The following is a 27,313-nucleotide window of genomic DNA, read 5'->3' as shown; positions in this document are numbered from 1 at the left end:
TCAACTGTCAAATTCCAATTGCATGGCAATTTGCATGAGAAATATTGAGAGGAAAAGCGAAGAATTCGTCGATCGAAAGTTTTCTCTGAAAATTGATAAATTTTCCATTTGATGATCGATGATCAATCATCATGAAAATATAACCCGTTTAAAAGAAAAGCGAAGAATTCATAGATCGAAAGTTTTTTCTGAAAATTGATAAATTTTCCATTTGATGATCGATCATCGATTATCGATCATTAAATCGCGTGAAAAATATAACTCGTTGAATGGAAAAATGAAGAATTCGTAGATCGAAAGGATTTTTTCTGAAAGTTGATAAATTCTCCATTTGATGATCGATGATCGATGATCGATGATCGATGATCGATCATTAAATCGCGTGAAAAATATAACTCGTTGAGTGGAAAAACGAAGAATTCGTGGATCGAAAGGGTTTTCTTTAAAAAGTGATAAATTCTGTATTTGATGATCGATGATCGATCGCGTGAAAAATATAACTCGTTTAGATCCGTGGATCGAAAAGGTTTTCTTTAAAAAGTGATAAATTCTCTTTCTGATGATCGATGATCGATCGCGTGAAAAATATAACTCGTTTAAAGGAAAAATTCGTGGATCAAAAAGATTTTCTCTGAAAATTGATAAATTCTCCATTTGATGATCGATGATCGATCATCGATCATTAATCGCGTAAAAAATATAACTCGTTTAAAAGAAAAGCGAAGAATTCGTGGATCAAAAAGATTTTCTCTGAAAATTGATAAATTCTCCATTTGATGATCAATCATCGATCATCGATCATTAATCGTGTGAAAAATATAATTCGTTGAGTGGAAAAACGAAGAATTCGTGGATCGAAAGGATTTTCTCTGAAAATTGATAAATTCTCCATTTGATGATTGATGATCGATTATTAATCGTATGAAAAATATAACTCATTTAAAAGAAAAGCGAAGAATTTGTGGATCGAAAGGATTTTTTCTGAAAATTGATAAATTCTCTTTTTGATGATCGATGATCGATCGTGTGAAAAATAATTAAAGGAGAAACGAAAAATGAATTGAAAGGGTATTTTCTGAAAATTGATAAATTCTCTATTTGATGATCGATGACCGATCGCGTGAAAAATATAACTTCGTTTAAAGGAGAAACGAAAAATTCGTGAATCGAAAAAATTTTCTCTGAAAATTGATAAATTCTCCATTTGCAATCGATGATCGATCGCGTGAAAAATATAATTCATTTAAAGGAAAAGCGAAGAATTCGTGGATCGAAAAAATTTTCTCTGAAAATTGATAAATTCTCTATATGCAATCGATGATCGATGATGAATCGCGTTGAGAGGAAAAGCGAAGGATCGAAAACGTTTCTAACGAAAAACTCATAAATTCCTTTCGATTCGATGATGGATCGATCTTCGTCGAATCCAGCCGCGTTGAGAGGAGAAGCGGAGGGAAAAAACCTTTGTGCCTGAAACAGTCTCCATAAGTTGTTCGAAAACTTATATAAATTCTTCGTTCGATGATCAATCGTCGTATCTAATCGCGAAGAGAAGCATAATCGAGAGAAAAAACGAAAAGAATTGAGAAATTTCGATAATTATAAATAATAATAATTTGTAATAACCAAACGATAATAAATTGTTCGTTTGGAATCGACGATGGGGAAAATATTAATCGAATATTTAATCTACTACATAATTTAATCCTCAAAACAAATAATAATAACAATCGAAAATAATTCTAACACGCTCTAACATTTATATCCGCGAATAAATTACGCGAGCTATTTTTAACGCGAGTATCGTCGCTCTCGAGCTAATTTTAACTTTAACTCTTCGGATTTTTAATAATCCTTCCAAATCCTAATTCCAATCCCGATATTATACATCGAAGAAACCGAGCTCGAGATCGAAATCCATCCAAATTCTTCCAAATTGTATCCTCTCGAGATCGAGATTTTCAACGATCTTTCCCTCCGTGCGACGCGAACAATGCGCTTTCCTCCGTGTGTCGTCCGTGACGTGACGGCAACACGGCATTTATAAACCGGCTGTCACGCGCATCGATAAAGCTAATTTATTGGACAAGATGCAGAGGCGCGGCGCATTAATTAGCGGCGGAATACGCGCGACCGGTTTATTACAAGCGCGGGCAAAACTTGAATCGGGCTTGAAACCGTTCCGTTATCGATACCTTGAACTACGCGGCCGCATCTGGGATCGGTGGCGCGAGGTGAACACGCGAGCGATACGCGTATAAATCGCGATAACTGGCCACTGCGAACGAGGCATCGGTGCTTTCCATCCCTCGATTTCGAGATAACGTTCGGAATCGCGTGGCCCTCGAAACAACGTTGCCAGCTGTAAGTTTCAAAATTTCTGAAATCAAAAGGGATAATCGAAAACTTATCGATTTGACACGTATAAGATAAGAGCTTCTTCGTTTTCGATCGAGATGTCTTGGAATTCGTTAATAAGGAATAATTTATGCAATATTGGGATTTGTTTGAGCATATTGTATGTTGGATTAGATATTGATATCCGAGCTATAATTATTGCTGTTTCTACAGGAATTAAAGTATTTGATTAGCAAAATTAAAATTAAATATTTCTATGATCATTAGGTTTTATTATATTATTTACTGTTGGTGGATTAATAGGAATTATATTTTCAAATTCATCAATTGATATTATTCTTCATGAAGTATTATATTGTTGCACATTTTCATTAGATTCTTTCAATAGATGCAGTATTTCAAGATTTTAGATTAAATGATTAAAAATTCAATATATATATCTTGCTCGCTTTCACTGTTGTAAAATTATTATCTCGTGCGAGATAATTTCATTCTAAATAGCCTTGAAGAAATTTCCTATTTTTCATGGTTGCATGAAGGATACGATAAATTATCCCGAAGCAACAGATTTCGAGTTGCAAATCGAATAGTTCGATCGATATTTAGGACCGAATTCGATGGGATCGCGGGAGAAGTAAGTATTGCACGAGTATAATCGAAGAATCGCGAGAAACCGTATCTCTGTCTATCTCTGAGAGGGACGATATCGGTTGTACATCGATATATAATCTAATCGAGGATCGTGCAAACGTGACAGTTTTATCTCGCGGCGCGCGAGCATCGTTGAATCGGCTCGCGACAATGGGAATGGACGAGTGGTGATTCACTCGTTTCGAAATGGGATTAACTACTATCTATATTCCGCCAAGTATATTTCGAAAGAAATCGACTCGCGCGTGCATTATTCTTCCCTTCCCCGTCCGGGGAAAAGATCCGATCCCGACGACGAACTCTCTCGTTTCAATTCGAAGAAGAAGAAAAATAGGAAGGAGAAAGGAGAAGAAGAAGAGTGGAGCGCTTATTTCTCACCTGTCGGCGAGAAGCGTAAGTAGGTCGCGAGTGGTTGTTCCCGTCTTCGTCCGTTCATCTTCTATCTCTCTCTCTCACGATCGACCGATCGTGAATTTCGCTTCCCTCCCCCCTTCCCTCCCACGTCCCGTGCGAGACCGGGTGGTTTTCCATTTCGAGAAATGAACGGGGGATGGAAAAACCGGGAAGGGAAGGGAGGAGGAATTAGCCGTCGAGGCGCATGCATTCGCTTCCACCCGTGTGTATTTACCGATAGGTGGGAAAGCGACGGACGTTGGTTGGCCGGGAGAAGCGCGGGGAGTGAAATGACGAGGGGAGTGGAAGAGGTGGGTGGGTGGGTGGTGGAGGAGGGAGACCCTCGTGGAGAATCCATCGGAGCGCGGCGCACAATGGCCACGGTTTCAATGGAGAGAGAGAGAGAGAGGCCGCGAAAAGATTTTCGAGGAACGCTGGAGGGGCGATTCCATTCGATTTCGTGGAAAAAAAAAAGAAAAAAGGAAAACCCGTGACGATACATCACCGCGAAAGTCCATTTTTTCCAAATGACGATGACTCCCTCGTTCGCTTTTTAATCTCTGTTGCGGTAATCCGCTTCGTTATTTTTCCATTCCGACCGAATCGTTTCGAGTCGTCATCGTCTCTGTCATTTTTTTTCTTTCTTTCTTCTTTTTCCATCCACCTGTATTCGATTTCGTAGTTTACGTTCGTTCGAGCGCAAAGAGACATTTGTCTCTTCTCGAAAGAAGAAGCGAAGGTTTCGAAGGACGGACAGCTGTTCCGTTGCGAGGTAGTTTTCGTTCGTTGAGAGAGCATCTGCGAGGCCTGAGGCGGTCTTAATATCGGACGCGTGCTCGTTAACACGCGTGGCTGAAACCGATCGATCGATCGACCGATCGTATTTGGATAATCGAAGCGTCTCTCGTTTATCCGGACGAGCGTGGAAAAACAAGTTTTCCAAAGTAAGTTACGTGGCCACATTTACTTATGTTCGTCCCCGAATATTTATCTTCAACCGTGTAAAATCGTCGAAAGATGGAGAGAGAGAGAGAGAGAGACGGCGGAAGAGAGAGAACGGAGAGACGGTTTCGGGGTGTTTAAAGATGGCGGAGCGTTGTTTACCGCGGTATCCTCGGCGGGTATCCGTGGGTACTTCGGGGCTTCTCTACCTGAGCCTAGGAGAGGCGGGAGAGAAAGAGAGAAAGAGGGAAGCGGGAGGAGGCTGCCTCACCACCACCAGGCCGCGGTGAAGTTGTGTGTAGCGCGCACACCGCTAGAGCCGAGGCGAAGGAAACGCGTCCGTCCGCTCGTCCACACAGCTGTGCGTCGCTCCGTGTGTTGCTGGTGGCTGCATCAGCTGTCGGCCTTGGTAGGGTGCAATTACCCCGGCAGAGCAGCGACGAGGAGGAGAAGAAGACGAGCGGAGAGAGAGAGAGAGAGCGAGAGAGCGGGAGAGGAAGAGGGAGAGGGACTTCGAACCCAGGATATGGACCTGACTGCTCGTCTATCCGTCCCGCTCTCTCGCGCCTTCTTCGTCTACTCTACTCCTCGTCCTTATCTCTCGCTCCACGGACCACGACGCTCTTCTTCCCTTCCCCGTCCCCTACTCCTTCCCCATCACCGTTCCTCCGCGCTCCTTCCTCCTCCCCGCTCCCCGTTTCGGAGAGAAACACTCCCTTTCGCGGCTCTTAACCTCGGTTAACGTGACCGCGGGTCACGTCGGGGTCAGCTGGCCACGCATACGCGCGCCACCGGGTTAAGGAACCTTTGGTCCTCGGAAATGGGAGAAGGGTGGCGACGACGCCCGATCGGGGTCGAACGCGCAACTCTCTCGCCCTCCCCCTCTCCTCTCCTCTCCCTCTCGCCAGAGGAAAAAGGGCGCAGACGCGGATTTCCGTCGCCACCCATTGTTCCGTCGCGCTCCACTTTTTCTCGGGAAAATTCTCCGATCGACCGGCCGCGTCGATCGTTGAAAAAGAAAAAAAGAAGAATCCTCGTGGATCTTTCTCCGTTTCGTAATACCTTGGCTCGAACGCGACGCGATCCATTATTGTTCGTATCGGCAGAAAAAAAAAGGAGAAAAGCACGGGACAAAAGTACGGGATAATCCGAGATCGAAAGGTTTGGAAGAGCGGAGGGAGAGCAAAGAGTAAAGAATGGGCGCGGGTGAACGTTGGGGCGGTCGTTGAAATTTGTGGTTCGAGGTTCTACCGATCGGTAGAGTAGAGAGGACACGGCTTGTAGAGACGGGGTTGCACACGTGCGCGCGTTGCATAGATCGGGAGAGAAGAGAGCGCGCGGTGTGCGTGGCTGCGAATGGTCGATGCGCGCCGGGAACCGACCGCTCGCCGCTCGTCTGCCCGCGCATCTCCTGCCGCTCACACAAGGAAGCCCTCTGTGTGGGTCTAGAATGTGTCCTTGGCTGAGGTGCGTTGACCTTCTTGCCGTAGCCGCGTGCTCGACTCCGCGCTTCTACTCGGAGAGGGCTAAATCTCCGGCCTGGACCTTCCTTCCCTCTCCCCTTCCCCCCCTCGCCCCCTCTCGCGCCTCCGCACCCGCTCATACGCCCGCCAAACTTTGCATTCCCTCGCCGATCCCCTCCTCTCCCCCCCGCCCGATTCGTATTTTACGCCGGGATCCACCGTGCTCGCGATCCCTATCGCGTATATTATCTCGTTGGTCGATGGAAACCGCGTGGAAACCCGACCTCTCGAGGAGTAACGCACGCGAGGAGTTTCTCCGCGCCAGACAACGTTTGCGTTCCCTCGCCGAATAACAACGATTCGTCTTCCGCGAATGTATTATTATTATTACACACCGGCCAAAACCTATCTCCTCGTTTCGATCACGGTTGAACCATGTTCGAAATTGTAGCCCGACGACGAACCTGCCTGGCGTTTCCAATCGCTTTTTAGCGGGAACGAATACGCATACGGTTGACCAGTCGTGTTGTTTGTGGCATAGGCACGCCTAGGCCTCGCGACGCTGCATAGCTGCGACAGCGGATTCGCGTACGGGCTAACGGGTGATCGATAAGCGTATATATAACCGTGAGCGGTGTTACGCGTGCTTAATAACAAATATAATCGCGGGACGGGAATTTTTCTCCATCGTGGGAACGGGAGAGAAGAAGAAAAAAAAAAAAGAAACGAGAAAAGGGAAAAAAAGAAATTTACCTCCTCTACCTCGTCTCTCTTTTTTGCTCGAACTTGTAACTCGAAGTAACGGGTACTCGATTGCATAATTGATCCAGAGAGGCTGCGAGCGTTGTGATGCGCACCGCGAAATTAACTCGACGTCGTTCACCTTGGACTCGATGGTTGGGCGCGCGATCGCGGTTTCAAAACACGGACGGGGGAAAATGGAAGTTTTTTTGTCGCGGCCGTTGTTTACGGTCGCGATAGCATATAGGCGAGGGAGAAAAGGGGCGAGCGGGGCACGAGCGACGAAAGGTGGAACGAGCGCGCACGGATAATTGGCTCGTGAAAGGGCCGAGAGAGATAGAGATAGAGAGAGAGAGAGAAAGAGCGAGAGCCGGTCGATGGAGTGGAACAAGAATTTCCCACTCGCGCGCCACTCGTGCTCGCGTTTCGAAGCAAGCTGCGCGCCTACGATCTAACCGATCGTTGCGTTTTACCATTGGCTACGGTTACGCAATTGCGGATGGAGCTTACCTACGCTATATATGGGCCAGGGACAACTCTCGATTCGCATCGCGAGAACGCCGATAAAGCCGAGTCATCGTTACAACCTTACAAACGAACGTTACGAACCTTGCGTCCACGGATTATACCACGGTCATTTCCTCTCCTCGGTTAGGGACGAACGACAAGTATTCGCGAGAACTTGAATCGTCGCCAATTATACGAGGAGGAAATGTGTGTGACAGGCTTCCATTACATTTTGCCCGTCCACCGAGATTTTCACTTTCGCGATTCTAATTATAAAAAAATTTTCGAAATTTTCTACGATTCTCGAACCGATCTATATAATTAGACGAATCGAATAGGTTAAGGGATAAGGATAATAAAAAAGGAGAGAGGATTCGGTGTGGAGGAGAGAAGGCGGCATCGAAATGGTAGGTAGGCCGTTAACCCAGGTCAGCAACTGCGAATCCGCGGTCCTGTTGCCCGTGTCGACACCTTTCTTTCGCTCTTTTCTTCTTCCCTCCAGCCCGCGGCCATTTCCGTCCTCGCTTTCGTCTCTCCCACCGCGCTCGCGCACATGACCGAACCTGCCTCGTGACGCAGTTCCGCTCCAACCGGAAGCCCGTCGCTCCGCTCCGTTTCCGACACGCTTCGCGGACCACGCTTCGCCGAGCCAACTCGATGCTTCTTCGTCCTTTTCCCTCTTTCGATCCTCCGAAGAATCGCGATCAGGATTAATGTTTAAAATTATTTGGATATTCGAGCCAATCGTACCACTCGATGGTTAAAAGCAAGCCGTTCGAGAGATATTCGAGCGCTCCTCCATCTCGTCTTTCTCGTTTTCTCCGCCTCCGATGTCGTTTCACATCTCCACGGCCCATTACGAGCGCTCGAGTATCTCACGAAGTACGTGTAGCTCGATCGCGAACCGGTGCCATTCGACGGAACGAGATACCTTTTCAACAGCCACGTTAATCCCGACCGAGTAGTACCCTTTTTTACCGCAGCGCCTCGAGAGCGCTTCGATCGTGAAAAGAATCCTTCGTATTTCCGTTTAAATAATATATACATATATATATATGTATATACGGACGATCGTTGGCACGTGTCGGACGTTTCGACTGGACGTTTGTTCCGGCGCGGAGAAAACGGAGGAACAAGCGGGATCCGCGTAACTGACTGTCGGCAAAGAAAGGTGCAGTGACACAGAAACGAAGCGAGAAAGAGAAAGAGAGAGAGAGAGAGAGATAGAGATAGAGAAAGAAAGAGAGAGGCGAAGGATGCGTCAGAGTTGGAAATAAAGAGGAGGCGTGGGCCGTGCGGCTCGGCCGTGGAGAAGGGAAAGGTGAGAGGGGGGGAGGAAACGATCGTAAATGGACGCGTATGGGAGGTTATCGTGAAAGCCGGCTGTTCTGTGAATGAAGCACCCACTCCGATTCCCCGTCCTGGCATGTACAGTTCACCCGACCGACGAACTTGCACGTATTTGCATTCGATTAAACACACCGTCTCACGGGTGCACCGGCCGGAGTCGATGCACTTTCGACCTTCTCCATGCCGCTCCTCTCCTCTCTTCCCCTTTCCCGCGACACCCCCTTTTCCTTCCTTCTTCCCTCCTTCCAAACGAATTATCCTCGCCGTTGAAAAAAAGGAAAAAAAAAAATTCCAAGTAATAATTTAACTATCGATCGTTTAGAATCCTATTATCTCCTCGTCTCCCGTGGATAGAGGTGAATCGCGTGGGTCGTGGCTTCCCTTCGCTCAAGCGTGGGTGTCGACCCGTTCTCCTCGAAAACGTTTTTCATTTCTCCGTGCGGTGGGACCGCGCTCGTTCGTTCGTTCGTTCGTATCCTTCTGTACCCTTAGCCGAAAGATTCGCGCATATGACGGGAGGGAATATCGCGAATACGTGTACGCGAAGGATATTCGGGGAGGATTATTCGTGGAACGAGCGAGCGATACACACGGATGGCTGGGCGAGCCGCTTAAGGAGTTGGTGTACGCGCTTTGCCGACGATAAAACCGGCACTTTAAAACTCGTTTAGCCGGCGCGCGTTCGCCAATAAGGATACCGGTGCAACCTGCTCCCGATTTTTGCTCGGCCCGTGTTCGGTGCCGCGAATCCCTTCCGAAGAAAGGAAGGGAACGGAAAAGGAAAGGCGAGCGTCGAAAGCGAGGCCGAGTCGTGTCCAACCGCGTGATATAACGCGAGACGTAATATCTCTCTCTCTCTCTCTCTCTCTCGCATCGATCGCGATCATTTTTACCTTCTTCGTCTTTCTTCTCAGGATTCCTCTCCTCTCTTGAGGGAAGGGGAATTCGAGTGAATATCGTTAGAACGAACAAAAGTGCCAATTTGTCAGACAGATCCCTCCCCCTCCCTTAATCCCTCTCGCCTCCAAACAATAGACTCTCCGGATATATCCTGGCGGGTAATAATCGCGTGGATTACGCTTAGGCGCGCGTGTATGTAGTCGGGGATCGCGGATTGCCCGGACAATTGGTGTCCTCCGTATCCTCCGTTCATTTGTCGGCCGACAATTTCCACATCCTCCACTCGCAAGATTCCATTCTCCGCGAGGTGTCGATAATTTCGAGCGCGCGCTTTTTTCTTCTCCCTCTCTCTCTCCCCTCTCTCTTCATCGCAGTACCACCCACGTCGCGTAAAGGATCGAAAAGCAAAACGGACCCTTTTTCTCTCGTCCTGGCCGAAACGAGAAACGACACCGACAAAAAAACTTCCCCGGGTTTGCAGGGCTGCGGCCTGTGTTTGTTTTTCCCTTTCGGGCCCCGATGAAAAGCAAGCGCGCGAGGGTCGTGGCAACGCTACACGAGACTCCTCTCCTCTCCTCTCCTCTCCTCTCCTCCTCCCCCTCCTCTAATCTCGTTCCCGTTTTCGATTCGTTTCTCTTTCCTCTCTTTCGTGCCGCCTCGTCGATTTCCAATTACTTCGAACGACTTAACGAGAAACGCGGCGGCCTTATCGGCCATCTCCATCCATCGCGAATAGCACGTACGTACGTCACGCGCTATCTCGGCCGCAATTATCGCGATCCCTATCTCCGCTAGATATCGAACGTTCCACGCACGTTTCCGTCCACGGTTGCGCAACCGTGACGATTTGCCTGAAACGCACTTTTCCCAACTTTTTCTCCCGCGTCCCCTCCCCTTCCCCTTAGCTTCTCGCCCTTTTTAACCACCCGGTATGCAACCCCTTGCCCTTCCCCTTAGTTTCTCGCCCTTTTTAACCACCCGGTATGCAACCCCTTCCCCTCCCCCTCTCACCCGTTTCACGTTTTGCACGATCCGTCGAGGCGACGACCCTTTTTTTTTTTTCTTTTACGAAGAGACGGGCCGAAAGATGGGATCGATTCGCGGGTGTCGTGACTCGTTTTTTCCGCCTGTCACGCGACTCTTCCTCTTCCAATAGGCAAGCGTCCGAGTCCGAGTGGATTCTCGGCGCCACGCGATTACGGCAAATTGCCGCTCGCTCCTCGAGGAATGCGCGTCCTCTCGACTTCGCCGCGTTTTTCTTTCGCGATCGCCCCTATCTCGCCCCGGATAATTTCATTTCGAGGAAGAGGAGAAAGAGAGAGGTGGATGGAAACGAGGCTTTAATTACGGAGCGGAGTGACCCGTTACTCCGGCGCCACCTACCCTTTCGACACGACTGGCCGGCGTTGTTGAAATTTTAATCGCGACTCCATTCTCGTGCGTATACCTTCCTCGAGAGGAGGATAGAGGAGAAGCTCGAGGAAAGGGTTGAAGGAAGGAGAAAATATTTTTTTCCCTCGAGTTCTCCAATATATAAAATTCGACGAAGGGAGACGAGTCGCCGCGCGCGTGAATCGGACGATAAAATCGCGGTTCCGCGATATATATTGGTGTTACGCCAATGTTTGATTTACAAATCGAACGGTAATTCGCCCCATTCTCCGGGCCAGCCCTAGCAGAATGCCGAAATAAAGGAAGCCAACCCCGGTACCAACTTCATCCCAGGGGAACCCCCTTTGTGTTTACGTATCCGCCGCTGCTTTCGCCCATCCACCTATCCCGCCGGAGATGAAATACCTCGAAACGGTGGAACCGTTTGATCTCGAACCGTATCTCCTCCTCTCCTTGTTCCGTACACGCCGCCATTATCCTTATCTTCGAAAAATTCGTGAAAAATATATATAAAATTTTTAGTGTAGAGAGAGAGAGAAAAGGAAGGGGAAAATTTGAGGGGACGGTGATAAAGATTTCCGCGTTCAATTATCGACACCCTGGCCGAGTAAACAGAGGAAATCGGACAACGAAGAACCCTCGAAATCGTTCCCCTAATTAATCCCCGTTCGAAGGATCTAATACTACGTTGGCTTCGACTAGATTGACGGGGTATGGAGATTTGGTCGGTAACTTCGCTTCGTCTCTCGACGGATAAACGTTACCGATCGAGTAGGTTTGAAAAAAAGGAGGAGAACTTTCGCTTTCCTTCGAATAAGAATCCGCTATTATTGCGGATGAAAAGTTACAAGTGTCCAGTATCATTATATCTATTCTCTTTCTCGAGGTGACAGACGAAATACGAAAAGAAGTTTTAAAAGAAAGCGCGAGGTTAAGATACAGCGGCCATTCACGATAAATAATGAACGTGGTACAGGTGCATTAACATTCTCTTTCTTTATTCGTAAAACTGTTTCCCATTCTTCGTTCTCTCCACGCACACAGGTAATAAGATTAGCAAAATGAATTATTTTTCGCAGTCGATCGACAATTTTCCAATCTTCATTTTTATTTATCTATTTATTTTTTACACGCTTTTTAAGAAGATTGCTTAAAGGGATAAAGGATGGGAAGTGGGCGAGCGGAAACGATCGCGGCCGAGCGGAAACGCGGTTGCGTTAGGTGAGGCTAGAAACGAGCGAGTGGCGGGCTCGTTGCAGAGAGCACAGCGCATCGCCGTTACGCACGTGCTTGCCCGCTCTCTCTCTCTCTCTCTCGTTTTCCTCTTCCCCCTCCCATCTCTCGGCTGACCGGCCGAGCTACGAGACACACGCTGCCTCGTCCTCAACTGTCTTCCCACTATTCGAACGCGCGCTCGACGTTCACTAATTACCAGAATGTAGATTAGATTAGGCTTCGCGTGGAGCAATAAAATTTCCTCTCTTTTATTTTCTAAAATTTCTATACAATCTCGATTTTCGAGGGGAGAAATTTCTCTCTCGAGAATAAAATTTCCTCTCTTTTTATTTTCTAAAATTTCTATACAATCTCGAGGGGAGAAATTTCTCTGTCGAGAAGGAAGTTTCGAGAAAATCGGATTTACCTGCGTCACGAAACGTGCCTCTGCCTTCCGTTCCAAATCACTTTCGCAAGGATGCCATACTTTAAAGAGTATAAGACTATACTATATTATACCAGGTAAGGGCAATTAGCTTAGGATATTCGCTTGTTCCGATTCTTCGACTTGGAAGGAATTTCGGAAGAAATTTGTCGGTGGGCCCCGCTCGACATCGATATATACAACTTGTTTCCCGTGTCTCTCGGCCCGAGGGCCGGTCGCAGGTTTTTCTACCTGAGGCCCCCGGCTTTGTACCGAGGGTGAGTCAACGCGTACCGAAACTACGAGAGAAGGAGAGAGAGAGGAAGAGGGAGAAGGATCCTATGGGACACACCGAGGATAAACGGACCCTCTCAGTCATCGCCACCCCTCCAGGCCTTCCCCTTCTTCCCGCCATCGGTAAGAAACCCTCTTCACCCCGTCACGTACGCGCCACGAAGGGACCCCTACAATTCGGTTTCCATTCCAGTCTTCCTCGTGCCCCGCTCCCGGATAGATACGCGCGTCCAAGGGGTCGCTTCCACGATTTTCTAACCTTCTCCCTCCCGCAACGCCCTCCCCTAATCTCTTAATATTTTTCGCCGTGTGAAAATTACGAGTGAAGGGAAATTGTTATTGTTGTGTTGTTGTTGTTGTGAAAAAGAAAGTGCTTGCTCGAACACACATATATATATACGTGACACAGAAGAGAGTTTTCCACGATTTCCACCCTGTTGATGGATGACGGAGAGCCAGCTGTTTCCGAGGAGGAGGGTTGACCATTTCGAAAGGTTGCCACGAGTTGTTGGCCGCCGATCGATCGTGCCGTGTAAAGGGTGGTGGACGCGATCCTCGCCGGGAGGAGAGGAGAGGAGGGAAAAATTCCTCCGCCAGGATTCCTTTTATCGAATGAGTGGTATGAAGTACGTTCTCTTCTTTTTCCTTTTGCTTTTTCCTCCTTCCCTTCCGTTCGAGATTTATCTCGAGAGAGAAATAATTTGTGAAGAAGGAAAGGGATGTTGTAAAGTTGTGTACACGATTGTGCAGGGGGATTAGCGAGGATTTTTGAGGAAAGGATTTTCGGGAAAACGGTATTCGATCTTTCGGCATTGTGCCGAGTTTACTGCCGGCTTACTGTCCGGACAATGCGCGCCTATATACCCTCGTTTCTCCAGCTACCCTAAACTAATAAAACCCACCCCCTCTCCAATCTTCCTTTCGAACAGTTTTAAGGAAGAGCAGCTGTTCCTCTCCTTCCTTTTTTTTTTTCCTTTTATTTTTACACCAGTCAGACCTCTGCTCTTCACAATTTCCTCGACAGAGAGAGAGAGAGAGAGAAAGTTTGACCGAGGTCGAAATTCTCCTTTGTTTGCGAAACGAGAAGAAAAGAAAGGAAAAATATATTGCGAGGTAAATATATATATATATATAAAGAAAGACAAAACAAAGTTGGTCTTGAAGGAGACAGGAGGGGGGAGGAGCAAGAAGGCAGGAAGATATCCATCCTGTGATCAGGTTTAGCGTGCTTGGAAATTCAAGGGCTATCTACGATCTTCCGGGTCCTGACCCCGGTGTAATTCCGAATTCGAGGCATGCCCGGGCCGTGGATACGAAATACTGGAGGAGGAAACGTAACTTCCTCTGCTCGGGAAAGGTCGTCGTGTGCCGCCACGACTTTGTTTACACGTCGTCAACGTGATCGAGAAAAATTTCGAATTTCGAAAATTTCTTCCTCCGAGAGGAAATTTTTTCTCTGCCGATATTCTCTGTCTCTCTCTCTTCGCCGGTGACGGGTCGTCGTCCATCTCGGTTTTTCCTACGAGCTCCACTCGCTCGTTGATTATCGATCGAGTCGAAACGAGCAATGTCGCGGCAAGCTTAATACGCGGCGTCGATCGATCGATGGGTCTCTCGGGGGATACACGTTCGTTGTCCTTTCGCGCTTATAAATAATAATAATAACAACGGCGAATCTTGGGAAAAATTGTTTCCAAAGATGGGAAGATTTATCCGACCAAGGTTAAAAAATACTCGGAGTAATTGTCAAAATGCTTATATAACACTTTATTCATAGCTATTTTATTATCGAGCTAACCTTCAACCGTTAATTTTTCCCCATCGCTCCCTCTCTCTCTTTCTCTCTGTCTTTGTCTCGTGTGCGATTGCATCTCCGATAACCGTGCAGCAATTATTATTAACCGCTCGCGAGGACTCGAAGGATTCGAGAAATGGACGTGTATTCGCTATTGGCGAATTTTTATAGATATGGCTCGGTCGAGTAGAATTGGCGGAGCGCCAATTCTTCCGGGCTGGTTTTCGTTCTGCGGTTTCGAGCGCGGTTTCCTCCGTATCCCAGCTGTTTTCGCGTCAAAAACCTGACGCGCTGCGTAACGGGAAAGATCGTTCGATCCTTTATTTCGGTGGATTCGGTTCGATTCGCGAGGATAAGAAAAGACGAATGAGGCGAATATCTCGTTTTCGTCTCATCACCTGTCCCCAAGTATTCAATATATACACGCACACGCACGCACGCGCGCACATGGATACATACACTGGATATTTATTCACAGGCGAATGGCCAAGGTTCGCGCGTCGACGACAATGAACTTGCGCGGAAGAAGAGTTTCGCAGCGAGAAAGAGAGAGACGAATAATGGGAGTGGTTTGCTCTCGGAACCAACCACGCGGAGTAATGACACCGTTCGTTCCTTCCTTCCTTCCTTCCTTCCTTCCGTCCTTCCTCCTCCGTCTCTGTCTCCTTCCCCTCGACCTCCCACCGCCCCGCTGCTCCTTTAGCCGCTTGCCTCGTCGCTCGCTCGCAGCAAACTTTGGGACAAGGTTAGTGTGTCGAGACCGAAACCACGCTCGATTCGGATGCTTCTCGGGGTTCGAGGGGACTCGAAGGGAGGATAGGACAGAGAGAGAGAGAGAGTGGAGAGAGAAAGGGGGAGACCGGAATAACGTGTTTATAAAGAAAGGGCCATCGAAATCGAGCTCGATAGTTCCTTTTTGCGGGATTCACGGCCGAGCGTGCGATATTTCCGTCCCGGACCGATAATTATTCCCCCCTCCCCTCTCCTTCTCTCCCGGGGATTTATCGTTCCGATTAATTTCACGGCGACGTCCACTTTTCTTCTTCTTCTTCTTCTTCTTCTTTCCTCTTCTTCCTTTTGCGCTTCTTCCGTTCGCTAATCGGAATCTTTATGCGCCGTATTCGCGGAACGAAGGGAAAAAATTGTTCGAGGAAAGAAGGTAAGGAAGGATGTATTCACGATCGCTTTGACTCGGGTGTTCGAAAAAGCGGCTTTCCCGTCCGAAATCCGACGTTGCGATTCGTTCGAGCGAAACGAAGCTCTCGAAGTCGGCGAAATAGAGAGAGAGAGAAAGACAGACAGACAGACGGAGAAAGACAGATAGACAGACGGAGAAAGAGAGAGAGAGAGAGTCGATCCGGCCGAGTTATTACGCGAGTCGTCCGCCGCTCGCTGGCCTGGCCAGCCACCGCGCTTATCTCTTATCTCTCGCTGATTGGTTTATATAGCGCGTGTCGAGTTACCTTGTACGTACAGCGTATATAAACGGGCTTTTTACGCTTCGTGACACGCACACGGGCCGGCACACCGGTGTGTGTGTATGTGTACGTGCGCCGGCTGAACGAGAATGCCGTTTTTCTTCCACTCGCTCGCGTGTCCCCGCATTTTCGATCTTACCTGTCCACATCGGGGCCCTGCCTCTCTACATTGTGTCGCCGCAATATGGAACGGCACCGGTGCGACGAACCAGTCCGCGCCTGTGTTCATCCGCCGGCAGAGGACGGACGCATCGGTGCGCGCGGCACCATCGGCGGGGGGGAGGGGGAGCGGGCGGGTGGAGGGGGCGGGTGGAGGAGGGAAGGAGGGGAGACCGAGAGAGCGATGGTTAGAGAAGAATCGAGTAACGGAGATTTCACGGATTTTCACGGGGGAAACGCGTCCCGTTCCGAGCGCTGCGGGCGTTGTGTACAGGTTGAATTAACACGGCACCGGATTTCGAGTTTCCCGCCGAGGAAAAAGGCGCGGGACCCACTCTTATACTCGACTATCCTTCTTTCTCTCGTTGTATTATTATTATTATTATTATTATTATTAGCGAAGCATAATAATGGTTGAAAAAAGTAATCGTTATGAAACGTTTCGAATAATAAAGTTTCGTATTTGTTTTCTTCACTCTCGTTCCAACAATTTTAATTCCTCGAGATCAAAATTGCGAAGAGCGGTCGAAGCTCCTCGTCCAAGCTTCGTTTTCGTTCTATCCAAATTATCCTCTCGATTTTCCTTTCCTCGATCCGAAATTTTATATCCTCTCGATTTTCCTTTCCTCGATCCGAAATTCCCACGAAACGGAAGCGTGACGCGTCGCGCCAATAACGTAGGATTTACGCGAGGAGTGGGGAGGGGAAGGAGTGGGAGGATAAAGGAGGGCGTGGAAATGGAGGGAACGGTGATTAAACGTTTACGGGAGAGAAGCTTTTCGAGGTCGTTTCGACACCCCTCGCCACCTATATTCAAATCGTTGTTAATGGCGAGGACTCACGCGAGCTTCGCGCGCGTTCCCGGCGAAAAGTTGGCGAAATCGGCCCTTCTCTCTCTCTCTCGTTCTTCTCTTCCTCCTTCTCCACCCGGGTCAAAGTCCCGAACGGGGAAAATGGTAATGGCCCCGGCGCGAGTAAAACGAAAAGTTCCTCCCCGTTTTCCTCCCCGTTTTCGACTCCCTCTTATTAACTCTTCCCTCCTCGCTTTCCGGAGGGTGCTCTCCCGCATTTATCTCGCAAGTTTTTGGAAAGGGAGATTAGGATTCGGCTGGATCGTTACCGACACCGCACACACCTGTGTTGCTCCTCCATCCATTAACGTTGCTTCCTTGCCCCAGAGCGCGACCTCCCCCCACTCTTCTCCCTGTTTATTCTCCCCAGAAAATCTTTACGCTTCGTGGCGCGCTTTCTCGCTCGACAATTCTTTACTCTTTACTCATCCTGCTATTCCTTCTCTCTACTTATTCTTTCCAAATTCAGATTTTTATTTTTTATTTAAGATTCCTTGGCTTCCTTCCATCTTTCTTGTCGATCTTTCTGGATCGGATTTTTCAATTTTCGAATCTGCTTGTTGATCGTTGATTTCCAAGTTGAAATTAAAATTCGAATCTTCGCTTCGATTTTTCGCGCGTTGCGTGAGATATAGGCGTCCTCTTCTCCAGTGGCGCGCGAATCCTTTCGATTCTTCCAAGCTTGTCGCGCTGCGCGTCGCTGGAGATCGGGACTGGAAACTGTTGGAGCGGTCGTCGCGACTCTTAACGCGTTTCCAACGAAATCTCGTGCTGCGCCAGTTCTTCCACCGATATTTTAGCAACGCCTTGCCACTCGAACATCGAATCTTTGTGGTATAATCGTTAAAATTTCTTTTCTAATTCGAAAAGAAAAATGGAATAATTAGTGAATCATACAGCAATAATTTTTCAACCTCTGATCAACCTCAGCTTTGTATAGAACGCTTTAAAATATTACGTTCTAAATAATTTTCTACTAGACAAACTAGTTTTTTATTACTTTCATAACAATTTCTATAATTTTGTTGTACCTGTGGAATATTTTTCCAAAAATATTCTATCTACGAAAATTTTTCGTAAAGAATGATTCGAGGAGAGCATCGTTTGTAAAATCGATTCTATCGTAAAAATTTGTATTCAGCGTGAGGAACGAGGAGGGATGACATTTTGTTCCTTTTTATTCGAAGAAAAACCGAATTCGAAAGGAAGTGGACGAGATTCATTTGAGAACGCGACTGTCCCTTCACAAAGGAGGAAGAAATCGAAAAAGTATATCATATCAGAGAAAGGAAGAATTATCGAATAAATATTTTCTTCGACATAATCCATCTCGATTTGTTCACGCTTTATTTTAGAAATCGAAAGAAAGAACGAAATTGAGAGTCGCTGCGTTTCTATTCCCCTCTCTCTCTCTCCAGAGAGGGACGAGTAATATTTTTTGTCGAATTTCCTTCCATCCATCCGTATTCACGTCTCTTTTTCCTCGGGATCCGAGAGAAAGAACGAAATCGAGAGTCGCTGCGTTCCTATTTCTCCTATTCCTCTCCCTCTCTTCCTCTCTCCGTGGAGGAGAGACGGGGGTTGGCGTCACCAGGGGTCACCCGTATATTGGATCAAGTCCCACGATCTATTATACGATGGAAAAATCCGGGAAAAAAGAGAGAACGAGGAGGGAGCGTATAAGAATAAAGGAAGAAAGAGACAGAGAGAGAGAGTTTCGAATTTCAACGTTTTTCCCCCGCCTTCGTATCGAATCGGGTCTGATCCGTGAGTGGAAAAGGGGGTCCGATTTTGCCCGAGTTTCACTCGTGGATTCGAATATTTCACGGCTGCTCGCGTTTCCGGTTGGCACGGAGACAACACAGGCCTCCTACTTTACCCGTACGTATCCCCGTGTTGACGACGCGTCACGTCGTTTATCACGTTTTAGTTTAAGCTTGCTGCGCAGAGACAGTTTACGCAACTCTCTCTCTCTGTCTCCCTTTCTCCCTTTCTCTCTTTCTCTTCCTCGCTCTCGCCCTCTTTCGCTCGCTCGAGAACGAGGAATGGAAAAAACGTTAACCGAGATATTTTACCGGCGAACGGTATCGAAGCAGCGTCGAATCGTAAACCGTTTTGACGGTCACCTTGATGGGATAATAAACGAGTGGCGAAACGACGCCAGCGCGCCTCTCGGCAGAGGTCCTGTCTACTTAGCGTGGGATTCGGTGGCTAATCGACGGTCGTTAGGCTCGCGGTCTGTCGACAGAGTGGGGGGAGAGTTGGAGAAGGATGGAAAAACGGTTGGGACAAAAAAAACTCGCCGAACGATCTTACGACCTGTTTACATTTTCGTCCTTACCTTCCAACGTGTTTTTCCTTTCCAACGTATTCGCATCTCTGCGATAAAGGGATTGACTCGCACGAGCGAACTGGAATAAACGAATCGAAGTGGACGATCGGTGCTTCTCTCGCCTTATCCTCCCCTCCCCTCGATTAATCGATCGCGTGGCGATTGTTCCGTCCCGAGAGAGAGAGAGAGAAAGAGAAGAACGTTGTTTTGCGAGGGAAAAAAAAAGAAGAGAAGAGAAAAGAAAACAAAACGATCCTCGATATTTAAATCTTCTATTCCCCGGAGGATACGAGGGAGGGGAGGAACGCGTTCGTTCCTTTGTTCCTCGAAGATGAGGAAAGAAGAGACAGGTGAGGAGGGAGGAGAAAAGAAGTAGAATCGGAAAAATCGAAGGAAGAGAAACATTTTCTACCGAGTTCCGAAAATTCGAATTCGAGGCGGTGGAGGAGAGAGAGAGAGAGAGAGAGAGAGAGAGAGAGAGAGAGAGAGAGAGAGAGAGAGAGGAGAGATTGACCGGATTCCCTCCCGTCCTGCGTAGGGAAAGAGGGAGGGGGAGGGAGAACGGGCAGACTCGGTTCTAAGTATAGGGAGACAGGGAGGAGCGTGTGCGAAGCGAACTCTGGCTAAGGCTTCGGAGCGCGTGGTGGCGAATACCAAGTAGCAGATTCCGCGATCCGTATGCAATGACCGCGACGTTGATGCAGATGTCGATGCGGTTAACGATAGCCGGCTCGCGATCGCGCACCATCCGAACCGAAGGATCGATCGATCGATCGATCGAGCGAGGGAGCGAGCGAGCGAGCGCCGCCGCGATTTCTTTCTTCTTTTCTTGCCCTCGATCGTGTTTATTCGAGAACGAGATCGAACGAGCTCGCGTTGGACAAACGTTAAACGCCACGTCACTCGGAACGCACGCGAGAGCCTTTTGTTTTCCTTCCACCTCCCCCTCCTCCTCCTCCTCCGCGACACCTTCCTTCCGACTCGCCATTCTTTCGCGTCGTTTGTCGCTATTCAGCAATTTTCTCTCTCTCTCTCTCTCTTTTCTTACCCCCCCCCTCCCTCCTCCTTTCGCTCCTCTTTGCATACTCGAGCAAACGTTAGTCACCTTGGTTGTCGAGCAGTCGATAACGCGTCCCGCAAACCTCGGTCAATTACGATCCAAACTCTAATTAAACCGATGCATCTCTCTCTCTCTATCTCTTTTTCCTCTCCGTTTGAATACGTTGAATACCCGGCGGCTGGATTTCGAAGGGAAACCGAAAGGGATCGGTTCGTTCCAGCTACTGCGGACTCTCGTTCCCGGAATTCGCTTACACACAGGCGCCATCCCAACGTTCGAATTTCCGCAGATTTTGGCCAACGGGGAGGGGGGGGGGGGGACGACGTTTTCTACGAAAACGCTCGGCCGGGAAGACGGTTGAGAAACGGCCCACTAAACTGTCAGATCCCCCGATTGTTAGGCGGCGGTTGTACGAGCTGCTGCACGAGGTAGGGATAATTTAGAGATCTAAACTAAATGCGGACCGCTTCGCGTGTAAACCCGTGTACGCTCTCGAAACGCGCCGTGTATATAATCCGTGTCGACGACCTCTCTCTATCCCCGACTAATATTACACGGTTCGCGTTCGCGAGCCACCGTTCGACCGTCCACCCTCTCCACCCCTCCCCTCCCCTCCCCACCCGCGGTTGTCGCGCAGTTGTCCCTCCCTCTAGCGGGAAAACATTGGAAAAGGATTGGACGAATTTTATCGGCGCGCAGGCAGCGCCCTCTCTCCCTTCCCCCCACCCCTCCGCGCCGCCCGATCGGCCCGATCCCCGTCCGTGCGCGCAGTCGTACGGACGGCACAACGGTGGCGAAACGCCGCTTTCTTTCTCAACGTGGGAAAAATACGAGGTGTCGAGGGGAGAGCCGTTTACGATCCGGAAAGGGCGAAAGGAGAAAGAACGATAAACGCGAAACGATGCTGTTGTAGGAAGCTGTTAATACGTCCGCGCGGCCTCTCCACGCGGTATAGTAGATGTAACGCTATTAAAGAGATTAATATCGCGATACGGAACACGGCCGGTTAACAGCCGCGAGTTAATCGGCGCACCTCACATATATACAAGTTTTCCTTCCTCGCTCGCCGCGTGTACGACTCGCGTACACTTCGAAATATATATATATATATATATAGAGTCGAGGATTTCCCGAATTAACGTGAGAAACGTTTCCACAAAATCGTTATATTTTCCCGAGTTCCCCGTTGAAGGAAAATTATCACGCGGATCCGAAATAGCCGGATCGATGCGACATCCGTCCACCGGATACGAAACGTTGTCGTAAATCTGATTTTAGATCGTCAGTCGCGATTAAACGGCGGTCGTAGTCGGTTAAACGGGCAATTAAAAACAACCGTTCGATTCTCTCTCTTTCTCTATGTGTATATATATATATATATACGTGCGCGTCGTTTCCCACGATTCACGGTCGCGATTCCTCCCCAACCGAGGGAGAAAGAGAGAGAGAGAGCGATTGAAAGGGGCCAAACATTTTCCATTTGAATCGATCGGAGTCTTGGCGATGTTATTACATTGGGACGCGCGAACGTTGAAATATCCACTCGAGCGGCGTCCACTCGAGGCAGGCAGGCAGAGCCGTTAGGTATCGCGTCGGGATGCCAGAATCGTTGTTTATTGGTCGCAATAATGACGATTAAATTACCCTCCGCGGCGGATTGTTTTCAAAGCCGGCCAGCTGTTGAGCCGGCATTCAAACATCGCCAGTTAAAATTACGCCGCCACTGTTCGCGGTTTATAAGCGCGTTCCATTATCATTCGAATGGTCGCTTCATTAGCGGCGCACGTGTTTATCCACGATTTATATTCCGTTTATACACGTTTAATTTACGTCGTCGACCGGACGGACAGCCGATCGCGGATCCCTCGGCAAACATCGACTCGATCCGACGAAACGTTATTTATCATCATGGATGGCCGCGAATTCTTTTAAATTTAGCAACGTCGTCCCAACGTGGACGGAAGTGGAAGCCGTCGAAACCGTTATTTTTAAACCGGCACGTCGAACCTTGACCCCTCCAAGTTGCCGGAAGTCCAAGATTCGCGGCAATTAATTCCTCCCCTCTCTTTTTTTACTTACTCCCTTTTCTCTCAAGAAGCTGAACGTATTATCGAGACGGATTAGCAGCGACCCTCGTTCGAAACGGCTGGAAAAGGGGTTGATCGACTTGACCCTCGAGAAGAGATGGTAGTTCGAAGGGATCAACTTTTATTTCCATCCATCCAAGATGCTCGTTTCTCGTCCTAAAGAAATTCTTTTCCCCGGGAAAATTACGTAATCCTACCAGGAGACGACCCTTACCGCACCCTTCCGCGCTTCGGCAACGGGGGACGGAGGGGCCGTGTGCCGGTATTGTGCGTGCGTTCGCGTGACCGTACCGAGGATCAGCGGATTGGGCGTAGGTCAGTTACGCAACGCTGCCGCCCATCGAACATCCATCTCCCGACGCGTCATGCCTCCCCGAGCCGTGCACGAAAAATTATCCTCCTTCAACGATTTTATCGTGTTCGAGAAAAAAATCTGTATCTATGGGTGGAGGATTCGTTTTCACGAAGCGAAATATAACGGGAAAGGAGAGAGAGAAAAAATCGTCGAATACTTTTTCCAGAGAATAAGGAGAGAAAATATGGTATCGTTTATCGAGAAAATTTTTGACGAATGGTTTTTACAAATTTTGGAAGAATTTCGATCGTTAAAAACGAGCAACCGTTGCTCGGTATCGTTGCTTGCCCGCGCGGTCGGTTCTAGTTGTGAATATAACTCGAGGTATTTAGGTGAGCATGCATTTCCGCCGTCGCGCGCTCGACGAGGACAGAGAACGGTTCCTCGTTAGAGACGAGGAAGGAGACAGTCGCGCGAATACCATTTTCCCCGACCTGCGACCGACAGAGACGGACCGACCGAGAGAACGTGTGCGCTTGTGTGGACGCGCGCATGCGCCAGCGATGGGTCCGATACAAATAAGGTTCGGGAACCTTCGACCAAACGGAACGTCGGGGAATGCATGATTAATCTGTAGCCTTGTTTTGCAACCTCGAAGTGCTGTTTGGTGCACTTTAAGGAATGAATAATAACTTCGGTCACGCTAGAGACGGCGATTACTTAGAACCGAGGATCCCCGAGCGAAGATATCGTCGATGAAATTAAAACCGTTGGCGAGCGATCGATCGCCTCAACGAGATCGCGCGAGAGGGGAAGGAAAGGGAAAAAAAATCGGATATTATCGAGTGGTAATGGGCATGAGCGGAATTGTAATCGATACGAGCAAAACTGGCGTGCGAGGGCATCATTCCCATCGCTGCCCGATGCTTCGAAGCCCACGGCCTGCTGATAAGGAAGGAGAAGAGAGGCAACGTCGCAGGGCGAGACAGAGAGAAGGTTAGGACGGGCGGTGGTGGGAGAAGCGAGCGAGCGAGCGAGCGAGCGAGCGAGAGCGAGAGCGAGAGAGAGAGAGAGCGCGCGCGAGGAACGCGGCCCGCGGTGGGGGGAAGGGAGAGGAAGGTACGGTGCGCGAGCGAGAAAGGGCGAGTGGAGCTGAAAGATACGAGGGGAATAAAGAGAATAAAGAGGGAAAGAGAAACTTCGTCGTGGGGACTAGCGAGAGTGAGCGGCGAGAGGAAAATGAAAGAGAGAGAGAGAGAGAGAAAGCGAGCGATAGAAGGATCGAGAAAGGAAGGAGAGCGAAGGACGCTCGAGGAATTAGAAGGATGGATTTCCCCCGAAGAGGGACGAGGAGCGACGAAGCGGAATTCTAAGAGGTTGACGCGAGTGGGACGAGGATAGTTGCGAAGAGGCGCGCGTTGGGGAACGGGACAGAATTCGGGTCTGGAGGGGTGCGGGATAGAGAGGGATGAAGCGATTTAGCAGAAAAGAGAACGATGGACGATGTTTCAGCGACAACCGAGGAAGACATCGGATGAACTTGGGGGTGACGAACAATCTGCGAAGGGCTGAGGGGCCGCGACACAGGGAATTAAAGAACGCGAGAGAGAGAGAGAGGGAGAGAGGCTAAACAAGTGGATGCGCGACGAGAGGGGACGTCTGATGTTCGTCTGGTTCGAGGAATAAAAGGGCGGAAAGAAACGATGGGATAGTTGAAGTAATTTTTCGATAAGTGGGAGAAGGAGGCGCAATTTGTTCGATTAGTTTCTATAATTGGATAACAGCGAGTCGTTCTCGAGAAGTCCGTTGCGATCGAACGATTCGAGAAACAGCTACGCAAAGGCTTTGTCTCTTGTCGAAAGAAGCTAAACGGTGTTGCGAGAACTTTGTCGGACGACGCTAGCGCCGTTGCTTTGAAAATTTGTTCACGCGCTGGCATTGGTTTCGATGTTGGGGAGAGGAAAAAAAAAAAAAAAAAAGAACGATCGAGAAATCGACGAAAGTTTCGAAAAGTTTCGACGAACGTCGTTTTACTTCAGTTTCCGTCTAATGCCGCTCCCGATGTTTAATCTCGGTCGCGGAGAACAGATGTTTCGGCGGGTTCGGGAAACCTAGAGGAAATGGGGAAGGGGGACGAATGTAGGGAAAAGAGCGGCGGTAAAGTGGACAAGAAATCCCGAGAGTGAAACGTGCACTTCGCTGGTAAATAGTACGCGTAAAAGGAGGAAGGGAGACAGGCTCGGTGGAGAATGAGATAGAGAGAGAGAGAGAGAGAGACGACACATTGGCGAAACGGTGTGTAGGAAAATAAGAGTGGAGCGGATACGCGAGAACGAGGGAGGGAGAGAGAGAGAATGGCTTGGTCGAGTGGATGGAAACGCGTGGATACGTATACGTGTATGTGTGTATGTGCGAGCATCGTCCGAGCCTTGGTGCACCTCCGAACGGAGGAGCCACCTGCAAGGACAATATAATCTACGTAGCGTGATCCGCAAGAACTTGGCCTCGCGATCCTATCGCCGCATAGATCTCCGGATCGATGTAGCACGCGATACGACTCGCGAAGAAAAATTGTCAAAAACTTGCAACTGTTCCTGTTCCTTTCCAAACCCATCACCGCCTTCTTCCTCACGTTTCGTAATAAACTTTCGAGTTTGAAAAATTTCGTTCGTTCGTATCGCGTTACCCGTTTTATTTACGTCCAGCCGCGAACGCGTTAGAAATTTTGGTATTTGTATAGAAACGGGAAACAGGAGTTGTTGTAGAGGAGAAATGGGTCGAGGGGGGGGGATTCGTATCCAGGTAGGAGAGAGAGAGGAGGCGACGTTCGATCGTGGAAGAGGGCCCTCTCGACCCGGAGGAGATTCTCGAATCGATAAAGGAGTTTGATGGCACAATGACCGTCATTCACCAGCCGGTCGAGAGTTTAACGAACGACCGCGCGACTTGGTTTCTCCCGGTTGGTCTCTCGCCCTCGGCCGACAGAGCGCGTCGTTGCGTAAACGCAATGTCGGAAAGGAATCGTAATGTGGAAAGGTCAGTGTCTTTCTTTCTCCGGTGACGTCGACAGCACGGCACACACGATCGCGCCTCCGAAAATATCCGCCGTGGCGAAAAGCATGGAGAGCGGCGTGCATGCATGCCTCCGTCGGGTCGAGCGAGCCCGCGTCCTCCTTTCCCTCTCCTCCTCTTCCTCCTTCCTTCCCTGAAAACTAGGATCGCGTTTTATCGTCCGAGAGAATTTACGCCGTCTCGGTCACTGCTCGCCGACGAGACGCGCAAAATCACGAGAAATCACGCGAACCTTAGAAACGTTTCGTTTCGTTTCGTCTCGTTTACTTCAGTTTACTTCAGTTTCGTTTCTATCCCTCGGATTCGTTATCTCGTCTCTCTCTCTCTCTCTCTCGATCTTATCACCGCTGCGAACGATGACAACAAGGACATCGACTCGTGGAACTGGAATACGAATCGAAACTATTCGAGCTCGACAACGATCACGGGAGGAATTAAAAATTAAGCAGAGAGAGAGAGAGAGAGGGTTGCCTCGTTAACGAGCACCGCATCAAAGCGTGCATCACGCACGCGTTCGACTTTGCTCGAGCGCGAACCAATTATCGGTCGCCAACTAACGAAACCGTTCGTTCGATCGATTATCGGTTACGATCGATGTCGTGGGTGCGCACGATGCGAGGCAGGTGTGAGCGACGAGGAGAGAAGAATATCTCTCTCTCTCTCTCTCTCTCTAATGCGCTTTTTAATTAATCTCGAACGAACGGGTGAATGGTAATCGATCGATTATCGTAAATTAATCGAAGAGGGCGTTCGCGGCGGGTGAGACTCTTTTCGAGGCGACAACGGCGGAGATGGGAAACGGAGGTGGAAACGGTATTCGGCGGTCGCAGAAACGGCGTCGACGTTGCGCTGGCGCGCGCGCGCGCGCGCGAATTCAATCCTCGTCCCAGAGCGCGCTGCGCGCAAACTTCATTCCAACGGGCATTCTTTTTCGAACGGCGAAACGCGAACTACCGCTCTGGCATGCGATACGATTGCTTTTGCAATACCGTTCCCGTAACGCAGGTGCAAGCGGCCGCGGACTCGAGTCTAGGTTTTCCGTTTCGCCAACTAAACAGAAATTCGTGCTCGCATTTCCGTCCACCGTTCCGTCCATTCAATTTATTCTTCTTTCCATCCTTAAAATCCAATTCTTTCCTTTATCTTTCTTACCTTACCTTACCCTTCGAATTTCAAATAATCTCAACAAATCACTATTAATTTTATGACTCTCGCCTGGCGGGAACGATAACGATTTCGATTCCTCGGTTGCGTTTCCTCGCCGCGGCGGGCGGGGAGGGGGAGGGGGGCGAGCGGAACGGCTCGTGGCGCTGGCTGCCGGCCCTCAAACGCCGCCCCAATTGCCAGTGTCTGACCCTGTAATTAGGTTTGCGCTGCTGCTAATACTGTTACCCGGTAAACGTGCAATTTCCCCGCTGCTGCCAGTCCCCTCCCTCCCGATACTTCCAAACCGCAAAAAAGAAAGAAAAATAAACACGATACACCCTCCCCCTCCCCCTCGAGAATTTTCCCGAGGAAGGAAATTCGAGGACGTAAGAATTTTTTTTTCATCGA

At 48.9% G+C, this 27,313-nt stretch overlaps 1 protein-coding gene across 2 annotated transcripts in view; it reads left to right on the top strand.

Moving 5' to 3' along the window:
• LOC408661 overlaps positions 1–27,313 on the top strand; it is a 72,303-nt gene that overhangs the window by 33,160 nt on the left and 11,830 nt on the right. The gene's annotated exons all lie outside the window — the stretch shown is intronic.

The sequence above is a fragment of the Apis mellifera genome, linkage group LG2 (assembly GCF_003254395.2).
Source record: "Apis mellifera strain DH4 linkage group LG2, Amel_HAv3.1, whole genome shotgun sequence".
Taxonomy (NCBI): domain Eukaryota; kingdom Metazoa; phylum Arthropoda; class Insecta; order Hymenoptera; family Apidae; genus Apis; species Apis mellifera.
The sequence above is the reverse complement of the archived record's forward strand: the minus strand, read 5'-3'. Positions and strand labels throughout refer to the sequence as shown.